Source organism: Bos mutus, chromosome 9 (genome assembly GCF_027580195.1).
Source record: "Bos mutus isolate GX-2022 chromosome 9, NWIPB_WYAK_1.1, whole genome shotgun sequence".
Classification (NCBI taxonomy): domain Eukaryota; kingdom Metazoa; phylum Chordata; class Mammalia; order Artiodactyla; family Bovidae; genus Bos; species Bos mutus.
This window is the reverse complement of record NC_091625.1, coordinates 9126846-9139122: the sequence shown is the minus strand read 5'-3', so window position 1 is coordinate 9139122 and position 12277 is coordinate 9126846. Positions and strand designations below refer to the sequence as shown.

The 12277-nt window shown below is 36.9% G+C and overlaps 1 protein-coding gene across 1 annotated transcript in view; it reads right to left on the bottom strand.

The window, feature by feature from the left end:
• Positions 1-12277, bottom strand: part of COL19A1 (collagen type XIX alpha 1 chain) — a 412517-nt gene that overhangs the window by 229726 nt on the left and 170514 nt on the right. The window lies entirely within an intron of this gene.

Genomic DNA, 12277 nt, shown 5'->3' with positions numbered 1-12277 from the left:
CTGTTGGAGGAAATAGCAACCCACTCCAGTGTTTTTGCCTGGAAAATTCCATGGACAGAGAAGCCTGGCAGGGTACAGTCCAGAGGGCCACAAAGAGTCAGATGCAACTGAGCGCTTGAGTATGCATGCTGCATATCTATGGTATAATTAAAAAAAAATTTTTTTAAGTCTGTCTACCTAACCATCCACCTATCTACCTGTGTCTAAATCTACCTATGAGTCTCAGAAGAACTAATGAAAGCAAACAAATCAGAAAAATAAAAGTAAATAATCTATGCAGTCTATGACTATGGGAAATTTTATTTTCTTCAGTATATTCTTCAATGTTTTTCAATTTTTAAATAAACATGTATTATGTGTATAATTTGTAAAGTGTTTAAAAATAAGAGAATATGCTGTGTGTATAAAGAACTCATTCCGCCCTAAGTGCATTGCACATTACTCTCTGTGTGTAAAGTAGTAATAGTAGTAGCAGCAGTAGTATTAATAGTTATCTCTGCTTTGTGCCACCAGGGTGACTTTTATTCTCTTCTTTATATATTCTTTTGCTCTTTGCTTTTTAAGACAATAAGCATTATTATTTTTATCTGCAAGAAAAGAAAAGCAAGCACTTCCTGGGCCAAGATGGTGAAGTAGGAAGACCCTGAACTTACCTGCTTTCCTAGATACACCAGAATCACAACTATTTATACAACATCTACCAATGAAAACTAACAGAAGGGCTCTTCTACAACTAAAGATATAAAGAAGGAACCACAATGACAGGTAGGTGGAATGGAGAATGGAGACGAGGTACAGTCAAATCTTATACTCCAAGGTGGGCAACCCACAAAGGGGAGAATAGTTACAACTGCAGAAGTTCTCCCAAGAGGCAAGGGATCCAAGCCCCACACTGAGATCCCCAGCTCTGGGATCCTGCCCTGGAAATATGAGCCCCTAAAATATTTGGCTTTGAAGGCTAGTGGGGATCACCTTCAGGAGAGCCAGAGAGCTGTGGAAAATAGAGGCTCTGCACTTAAAGGGCACACACAAAGACTCACATGATTTAGTACCCAGGACAGAAGCAGTAATTTGAAAGAAGCCTGGAGCAGACCCACATGCTGATCTTGGGGAGTCTCTCAGAGAATAAGGAGGCAGGTAGACCTCATCCTGGCGACACAGACACCAGCAGCAGCAATTATGGGGAGCTCGTTCTACCACGTGGACACTGGTGCTGGCAAGTACAACTTTGAAATCTTCTCTAGCTTATTAGCCCTAGAGCCCAGACCTGCGCTAACTCAATGACGTGTAGGTGCCAGCGCTGGATGTCTTAGAACAACGAACTAACTGGGTGAGGACAGAGCTCATCAGAAAGCAGGATGCCTTAAGAATCCCTAGATTTTGTTGTTGTTGTCAAGGCAAGGAATAAGACCTGATTCAGAAAAATGTCTGAGAAGACAGCAGACTAATGTCACACAATAACCATCTGTTGGGGTCTGAATGCCAGGTTCTTTTATAGAACCAAAGAGAGAAGCAGTGAGGAACTAAAGTCAAAAGGCAGAGTAGAGAGGGACAGGTTATGAAGAAGGAAAATAAGACTCCCCGGTCTTAACCGAGCCCACAGATGCCCCTGGATACATCCCTGCCTACCAGTGGACTGAGGATCCAGTTCACACACTAGTGTGCACACACTCGACCTGGGATGTCCAGGGCCCTGTAGCCAGAGACCTATGGCCTGGGCCTACCATCCAGCCTGCTCTAGACTCAGTGCCAGCCTCACCTACCAGTAGGCAGGTGCCAGTTACAGGACACCCTGGGATTCAGCTCCACTCACCAGATGGCCAACATCAGCTTTGAGACACCTTGGGCCACTCAGCCAGCTGCCCTGGGACCTGACACCACTCATCACCAGGCTGAAACAAGCTTCAGAACACCACAGACTTTGCACTTAGCTATGTCAGGAATCAGGCTCTTCTACTAGTGGTCCCAAAGCAGCTCTGGAACCCCTGGGCTCTGCACTAGAGACCCCAGGACCTGGCCCTGCCAGCCAGTTGCAAGAGATACAAATCACTATGGGTAAAATGGAAAAGCAACATGAATGTAGTGTACAGTACGGGGAAATACAGCCATTATTTTGTGATAGCTTTAAAGAGAATATCACCTGTAAAAATAATGAATCCCTGTATTATATACCTGAAACTAATAAAATATTGTAAGTCAACTACACTTAAATTAACAAAAAGGAATGGAGTAGCAATAATTTTTCAGACACAATAGATTTTAAAACTGTGAACAAGAGACAAAGAATGACCAAGGGCTCAATCTAAAAAGATATAACAATTGTAAATATATATGAACTCAACACAGTAACACTTCTATACATAAAACAAATGTTAACAGACAATGAAGAATTGTAACCAACACAATAATAGTAGGGGGATATTACCATCCTACATACATCAATGGGCAGGTCATTCACACAGAAAATCAATGAGGCTTTAAGTGACATATTAGATCAGTTGAGTTAAATATATAAACATTTCAGTAAAAAACAAAGGAATGTACATTATTTTCAAGTGCACATGGAACATTCTCCAGGATAAATCACATTCTAGGCCACAAAACAAGTCTCATTTTTAAGAAGATTGAAATTATATCAGTCATCTTTTCTGACCAGAGTAGTCTAAGATTAGAAATCAACTACAAGAAAAAAATTCAAAAAATCCCCACAAACACATGAAGGCTAAACAATATGCTACTAAACAACCAATGAATCCCTGAATAAATCTGAGAATAAATGAAAAAATAAATAAAAAAATGAAAACACAATAATTAAAAAACCTATGGGATGAAGCAAAAGCAGTTCTAAGAGGGAAGTTTATAGTGATATGCAAGACTACCTCAGGAAACCAGAAAAATCTCAAATAACCAATCTAACCTTATATCTAAAGGAACTAGAGAAAGAAAAACGACCAGAATCCAAAATCAGTAGGAAAAAAAAAAAAAAAAAAAAAAAGATCAGAGGACAAATAAATGAAATAGAGACAAACAATACAAAATAATGGAAAATATCAATGAAATCATAGCTGGTTCTTTGAAAAGATAAACAAAATTGATAAACCTTTGGCCATACTCATCACAAAACGGGGAAGGGGAGTCTGAATCAATAAAATCAGAAATGGAAAAGGAGAGGTTACAATCAACACCACTGAAATACGAAGGACAATAAAAGATTTCTCTGAACAACTACATGCCAATAAGATGGAAAAGCTAGAAGGAATGGACAAATTCTGAGAAATGTATACTCTCTCAACCAGGAAGAAATACTAAATATGAACAGACTAACTGCCAGTAATAAAACTGAATCAGTAACAAAACTCAAGTCTAGGACCAAGTAGCTTCACAGGTGAATTCTACCAACCATTTTGAGGAGAGTTAATATCTATCCTTCTCAAACTATTCTAAAAAAATTAGAGGAAGGAAAGCTTCCAAACTCATTCTACAAATCTAACATCACTAGACAAAAATATCACAAAAAAGAAAAAACTATATACTAATATCCCTGATGCTAAAATCATTAATAAAATAGCAAACTGCATCCAAAAATAGATCAAAAGGATCATATATCATGATCAAGTGGAATTTACTCCAGGGACACAAGAATAGTTCAATATTTGTAAGTCAGTATGATACACCACATTAACAAAGTGAAAAATAGAAGTCGTATAATCATCACAATAGATACAGAAAAGATTTTTCAAAATTCAACATGCATTTATGACAAAAACTCTCCACAAAGTGGGTAGTGAGGGAACATACTTCAACATAATGAAAGCCATATATAATAGGCCCATAGCTCACATCATAATCAGTAGGGAAAAGCCAAAAACATTTCCTCCAAGATCAGAAACATGCCAAGGATGTCTTTTATCAACACTTAAGGTCAAATAGTATTAGAAGTCCTACCCATAGCAATCAGACAGAAAAATAAATAAAATCATCCAAATTAGTAAGAAGTAAAACTGTCCCTTTTGCACATGATATGACACTATACATAGAAAACCCTAAAGACACCACCAAAAATCTATTAGAGCTCATCAATGAATTCAGTAAAATCGAAGGATACACAATTAATATACAGAAATCTGCTGCATTTCTATACACTAATCCCTATGATTAGAAGACCAAATTTTCCAGACTAGAAGACCTAACCCTCAAATCTCTATAGAATCTGAAATGACCCCAAATTGCCAAAGAAATCTTGAAAACAAAACAAAGTTATAGGTATCACATTCCCTGACTTCAGACTATTCTACAATTCTACAATAATCAAAACAGCATGGCACTGGCACAAAAAACAGACATATAGAGAAATGAAACAGGAAAGAAAGCCCAGAAATAAATCCATAAACCTATGCTCAATTAATCTCTGATAAAGGAGGCAGGAATATATAATGGAGAAAAGACAGTCTCTTCAATAAGTGGTGCTCAGTAAACTGGATATGTAAAAGGATAAAGTTAGGACATTTTCTCATATTATATAAACTCAAAATACTATACAAAGTATTTTGTATAGTATAGTACAATACTACACTATACAAAGTAAAATACCCCAATGTTCATCGCAGCACTGTTTATAATAGCCAGGACATGGAAGCAACCTAGATGTCCATCAGCAGATGAATGGATAAGAAAGCTGTGGTACATATACACAATGGAGTATTTACTCAGCCATTAAAAAGAACACATTTGAATCAGTTCTAATGAGGTGGATGAAACTGGAGCTTATTATACACAGTGAAGTAAGCCAGAAAGAAAAACACCAATACAGTATACTAACGCATATATATGGAATTTAGAAAGATGGTAATGATAACCCTGTATGCGAGACAGCAAAAGAGACAGATGTATAGAAGAATCTTTTGGACTCTGTGGGAGAGGGAGAGGGTGGGATGATTTGGGAAAATGGCATCGAAACATGTATAATATCATATAAGAAACGAATCGCCAGTCCAGGTTCAATGCAGGATATAGGATGTTTGGGGCTGGTGCACTGGGATGACCCAGGGGCATGGTATGGGGAGGGAGGTGGGAGGGGGGTTCAGGATGGGGAACACGTGTACACCCGTGGCAGATTCATGCTGATGTATGGCAAAATCAATACAATATTGTAAAGTAATTAGCCTCTAATTAAAATAAATAAATTTAAATTAAAAAAAATACTCTAGAAAGAAAATCCTAAAAACACCACCAAAAATCTACTAGAGCTCACAATAAATTCAGTAAAATTGCAGGATACAAAATTAATATTCAGAAATCTGCTTCATTTCTATACACTAATGAACTATCAGAAAAATGGGTTAATACATACTGAGGAAACCAGAACTGAAAGAGACACATGTACCCCAATGTTCATCGCAGCACTGTTTATAATAGCCAGGACATGGAAGCAACCTAGATGTCCATCAGCAGATGAATGGATAAGAAAGCTGTGGTACATATACACAGTGGAGTATTTACTCAGCCATTAAAAAGAATACATTTGAATTAGTTCTAATGAGGTGGATAAAACTGGAGCCTATTATACAGAGTGAAGTAAGCCAGAAAGAAAAACACCAATACAGTATACTAATGCATATATATGGAATTTAGAAAGATTGTAATGATAACCCTGTATGTGAGACAGCAAAAGAGACACAGATGTATAGAACAGTCTTTTGGACTCTGTGGGAGAGGGAGAGGGTGGGATGATTTGGGAGAATGGCATCGAAACATGTATAATATCATATAAGAAACAAATCACCAGTCCAAGTTTGATGCATGATACAGGATGTTTGGGGCTGGTGCACTGGGATGACCCAGAGGGATGGTATGGGGAGGCAGGTGGGAGGGGGGTTCCGGATGGGGAACACGTGTACACCTGCGGCGGATTCATGTTGATGTATGGCAAAACCAATACAATATTGTAAAGTAAAGAAAATAAAAATAAAATAAAGAGGAAAAAAAAGAAAAGAAAAATGGGTTAAAAGCCTAAATGTAAGTCTGGAAACCATGAAATACCTAGAAGAAAACATAGAACACTGACATAAATAATAGCAAAGTTTGCACAGATCTGTCTCCTAAGGCAAAGGAAACAAAAGCAGAGAAAGAACTAATTGGTACTCATTAAACATAAAGTTTTGCACAGCAACAAAAACAAAAAGACACCATAATGAATGGGGAAAATATTTTAGCAAATGATATGACTGATAATGGGTTAATATCCAAAATACATAAACAGTTCATATAACTCAGTAGCAAAAAAAAAAAAAAATTCAATTGAAAATGGACAGAAGACTGAACGTTTTTCCAAAGAAGACAAACAGATATACATCAATCAAGGAAAAAAATGCTTAATACTGTAATCTTCAGAAAAATGCCAGTCAAAAATACAATAAGACATCACCTCATACCTGTGAGAATTGTTATCATCTAACAGACCCTGAATGATAAATGTTGGTGAGGATTTGTAGAAAAAGGAGCCCTTTTACATTGTTGGGGAGAATGCAAATTTGTGTAGTCACTGTGAAAAACAGTATAGAGGCTCTTAAAAAAACTAGAAATAAAACTACCATATGACCCAGAAATTCCACTACTGGGCATATATCCAAAGAAAACAAGAACACTAATTTGAGAATGTATCATGCACCCAAATGTTCACATTATTATTTACAAGTAGCCAAGATATGGAAGCAGTCTGTGTCCATGAACAGACGAATAGATAAAGAGGATGTGATGTACACACACACCATGGAATACTACTCAGCCATAAAAAGAATGACATTTTGCCATTTGCAACAGTATGTGGAGATGTGGAGGGCACTATGCTTAGTGAAATATGTCAGACACAAGACAAACACTCTATGTTGTCACTCACCTGTGGATTCTAAAACATGAATCAAATGAACATAACCCAGTAGAAACAGGCTCATAAAGACAGACAGCAAACTGATGGTTATCAGTGGAGCAGGAAAAGGGCACGATAGAGATATGAGATGAAGAGGTACAAACTACTATACACAGAATAAATACATTACAACAGTATATTATACAGCAAGAAATATAGAGCCGTTATTTGGTAGTAACCTTAAATGGCGTATACTCTACAAAAATCCTGAATCACTATGTTGTACACCTGAAGCTAATGTAATACTAAACATCAATTATACTTCAATTAAAAGAGCAAGCACTTGATTTTAAGAGAGAATATTTTAAATAGTCTACAAGTAGAAATACACAGGTGCAGTTCCAAACAAGCAGCAACAGCACACGCCACCCCAAAAGGTGCCGCTCGTATGCGGTACGTGGACTGTTTCGCTCTAAAGGCAATTAAGCCACCATAACTCTCAGGAACAGCTTTGTTCTCTCCCTTCATTGCCTCAGAGAATTTACTAGGGGGCTTGGCCCAGAAACGGAGCTACTACCAGAGCTCACCTTTTATCCAAAGACTTAACTGCATGGCAGGCAAACATCTGATTACCACACACATGCCCTTCTCATCCGCCTGTGAATTGTCTTCTCTCTGAAGCCTGGCCCATCGCACTCCTTAGCTCCCAGGGCAGATAAACCTCAGCTTACCTTTAGGTGTCATGTTTTTATAGGGCTCTTGAACTAAAACTTTTTCTCCTGTTAATCTGTCTTTTGTTGATTTAATTATTAGGCCAAAGACCAAGAAGGGAAGAAGGGAAAAATGTTCGACTACTGAACAATCATCTAAGACTACACATTATTACCCTATTGAAAAATGCAGGAAATGAAGCAAAAAATAATTCGGTTATACTTGGAATATAAGAAATCCATATTATATACAGGGCAAACAAAAGGCCACATGAACACATTTAGTCATTCAGTGAAATAGGGTTAAGTTAGAATGAAACTGAAGATGTTGAACTGCAAATGGAGGGTAAAGAGATGCCTATAGAGTGGTTTCTCCAGGATGGTAGCCACTGGCCACACATGGCTATTTAATAAAATTTAAAATTCAGATTTTCCGTTACCCTAGCCACATTTCAAGTGCTCAGTAGTGCTGGGTATATTGGACTGTGAAGGTTAAAATATTTACATCACCATTGAAAATTCCACTGGACTATGCTAATCCAGAGAGTGGCACGTATGACAGAAAACAAAATAGGAATTAAGAGCTTCAGAAATACCCAGAAGAAAATATTTAGTAAGAGGATACAAAACAACACATGTTTACATATTGATATAAAATATGTTCAGTACAAGTTAATAAAGTGAAATTTTTGACACTAGAAGACAAATATAATTCCATAGATATAATCATCAACTTACAGATGCAACTAAAAATAAATATAGTCTTTATTCAAAATTAAAGGCTCTGATAGAAAACATAAGCAACTCTATATACTAAAGAGGTAAGTGTCTACGAGAAAACCTTCAACTTGACAGTAATAAAAGTTAAATAATAATAATAATATGAACAATAACATAGAGAACAGAGTTGATATTCTGATGGGGTTTACATTGCATGGGAAGAGGACAAGAGATATGGCAGACAGTTAAAGAAGAAATGTGCTGCTTCAGATTAATCAGTGGCAAAAATTGGCAATGAATTTTTAAAGTATTATTTTTAATGTAAAAACTAAGTATATAGTTAGGGGGCCACTGTGATCAAATAAGGTTCATAAAAAAGTCATTTACTTGACTATTATCATTGCTACCAATGTTTCTATAATGTTTACTATGTTCCAAGCACTGCTTTAAGCATCCTGAAATTCTATGACGATCTAGAGTAAAGATACAATTATCACCCTCATTTTACAGATAAAGGAACTGAAAACAGAGAGGTTAAGTAACTTGCCCAAGGTCATATAACTTAAAAGGGGTAGGATGCCAATTTAGCCCAGGCTCCACAGCCTGCGCTCTTAAAACTATTAAGCCCATTAGTTTTAAAATAGACCAGGGAAAACTGAAAATGCAGTGTAGAAATCGGGATTTCGGCAAAGCAGGAGGCAAAGTCTCTGACAATGCCTCCCACAGGCATCAGCCAGGTAACATTACTACTGAGCTTGTAACTGGCAAAGGTCTCTCTCCTCTCCTCTCTCGTATCAAGCTCTTAATCTTGGCATTGTTGACAATTCTTCCTTGTGAGGGCTGTCCTGTACGTGACAGGATGTTTAGCATCATTCTGGCCTCTATTCGCTATTAGCCAGTAGCCAGTCTCTTCTACACGCTCTCTGTTCTCAGTCTTGACAAACAAAATGTCTCCAGATATTGCCAAATTTCGCATGGATGGTGAAACTGTTTCCACCTCAGAGCTATTGATATGTATTATGAATATATATGTATATATAATACAGATTCATGATATGAAATGTTACAGCAGACTGAAACAATATGCTATCATAAGCACCATGGACTTGATTAGGAGTAACTGTGCAATTTTGCTTTAAAGTTAATTCTGCATGGGTTAGAGAACCCACTTAAAAATAAAAATATTAAATGATCAGAAGGAAATATAAGTGAAACATAGCTCAGAGCTCATGGTGAGTAAGGTGTCTAAATGTAGAGACAAAAGAAGACATTCATAATAAAAAATAATATATTTTACAAAATATTCATTATAACCTTGTAAGGCAAAAATATTATAAACTAAAGGGTAAATGATAAAATGGGAAAAGCATCATATGATGGTTTAAATTTTAACATCATTAGTACACAGAGGTTTTATCATTCATAAGAAAAACAATGATATACCAACCAGAAGTTGTGCAAAGGACACATCAGGCAACTACCCACAAGGAATACAAAAGAAATGCTAAATGACAATTGTGACTATTTTAACAGGTACTAAGTGAGCTGTAGAGCTCAGTATTGTAAATTTAGAGCTCTTTATTGTAAATTCTATCATTCTTTGAAAGCAGTGGGAGTTCTACATCCAGACAGAAAAAAAAAAAAAAAATACTCAAGAATTGCATACTTAATAAATGCCAAACAAAAGAAAGTTGACAATAGTAACCAGCTGTTCCTTTTTTCCTCCATTGAGAAGAAAATGAGTGAAAACAAAACTATGGCTTTAATAAGCTAGAATTAAAGAAAATTTATTTGACACCGGAGGTTGTTAGACAGTAGTTCCATTTATGTTTTTTCTCAGTGCTTAGATACGTTCAAAAGCAGAAAAGATTAAAGAACAAAACCAACAGAACATTTCAGGAGATTTCTTTGAAAATACAATAAATCATTCTAGTCTGACAAATCATAAATGTGATCCTAACCAAAGGAAACAAGATAAGTGAAAATTAGATTTCATGAAAATTTTTCCAATACCCACTCTTTGATGAAACTATTTTCAAAACTATACCAAAATTTATGAACTAATACCTTTTGCAACAACATGGATGGACCTAGAGATTATCATATTAAGTGAATTAAGTCAAAGACAAATATCATATATCACCTACGTGTGGAATCTTTAAAAATGATGCAAATGAACTTATGTACAAAACAGAAATAGACTCACTATTATAGAAAATAAACGTATGAAAAGGACAGGGAGGGATGAATTAGGACTTTGGGATTAACATGTACAAACTCACTACATATAAAAAGACAAACAGCAAGGACCTACTGTATAGAAGAGAAAATGATATTCAATACCTTGTAAAAACTTGGAAAAGACTGCAAAAGGATATATATATATACACACACACATACATATATATGTATATATCTTTTGGCCCACCTAATACAATATATATATAGTATGTAATATATATATATAACCAAATGAAATTGGGTTGGCCAAAGATTTCATTTGGTTTTTCCATAAGATGCAATGCCAAATAATGTTCAAACTACTGCACAATTGCACTCATCTCACATGCTAGCAAAGTAATACTCAAAATTCTCCAAGCCAGGCTTCAACAATATGTGAACCGTGAACTTGCAGAGGTACAAATTGGATTTAGAAAAGGCAGAGGAACCAGAGATCAAATTTCCAACATCTGCTGGATCATCAGAAAAGCAACAGAATTCCAGAAAAAAAAATCTACTTCTGCTTTATTGATTACACCAAAGCCTTTGACTGTGTATATCAAAACAAACTGTGAAAAATTCTTCAAAAGGTGGAAATACCAGACCATCTGACACGCCTCCTGAGAAATCTGTACGCAGGTCAAGAAGCAACAGTTAGAACCAGACATGGAACAACGGACTGGCTCCAAATTGGGAAAGGAGTACGATAAGACTTTATATTGTCACCCTGCTTATTTAACTTACATGCAGAGTACATCATAAGAAATGCTGGGCTGGATGAAGCACAAGCTGGAATCAAGATTTCCAGGGGAAATATCAATAACCTCAGATATGCAGATAACACAACCCTTATGGCAGAAAGTGAAGAGGAAGTAAAGAGCCTCTTGATGAAAGTGAAAGAGGAGAGTGAAAAAGCTGGCTTAAAACTCAACATTCAGAAAACTAAGATCATGGCATCTAGTCTCATCACTTCATTGCAAATAGATAGGGAAACAATGGAAACAGTGACAGATTTTATTTTCTTAGGCTCCAAAATCACTGCAGATGGTGACTGCAGCCATGAAATTAAAAGATACTTGCTCCTTGGAAGAAAGCAAAGTGAAGTGAAGTGAAAGTTGCTCAGTCATGTCTGACTCTTTGTGACTCCATGGACTGTATAGTCCATGGAATTGTCCAGGCCAGAATACTGGAGTGGGTAGCCTTTCCCTTCTCCAGGGGATCTTCCCAACCCAGGGATCAAACCCAGGTCTCCCGCGTTGCAGATGGATTCTTTACCAGCTGAGCCACAAGGGAAGCCCAAGAATACTGGAGTGGGTAGCCTATCCCTTCTCCAGCAGATGTTCCCAACCCAGGAATCGAATCAGGGTCTCCTGAATTGCAGGTGGATTCTTTATCAACTGAGCCTAGACAGCATATTAAAAAGCAGAGATATTACTTGCCCAGCAAAGGTCTGTCTAGTCAAAGCTGTGGTTTTTCCAGTAGTCATGTATGGATGTGAGAGTTGGACTATAAAGAAGGCTGAATGTTGAAGAATTGATGCTTTTGAACTGTGGTGCTGGAGAAGACTCTTGAGAGTCCCTTGGACTGCAAGGAGATTCAACATCCTAAAGGAAATCAGTCCTGAATATTCATTGGAAGGACTGATGCTGAAGCTGAAACTCCAATACTTTGGCCACCTGATGGGAAGAACTGATTCATTGGAAAAGACTCTGGTGCTGGGAAAGATTGAAGGCATGAGAAGTGGACAACAGAGGATGAGATG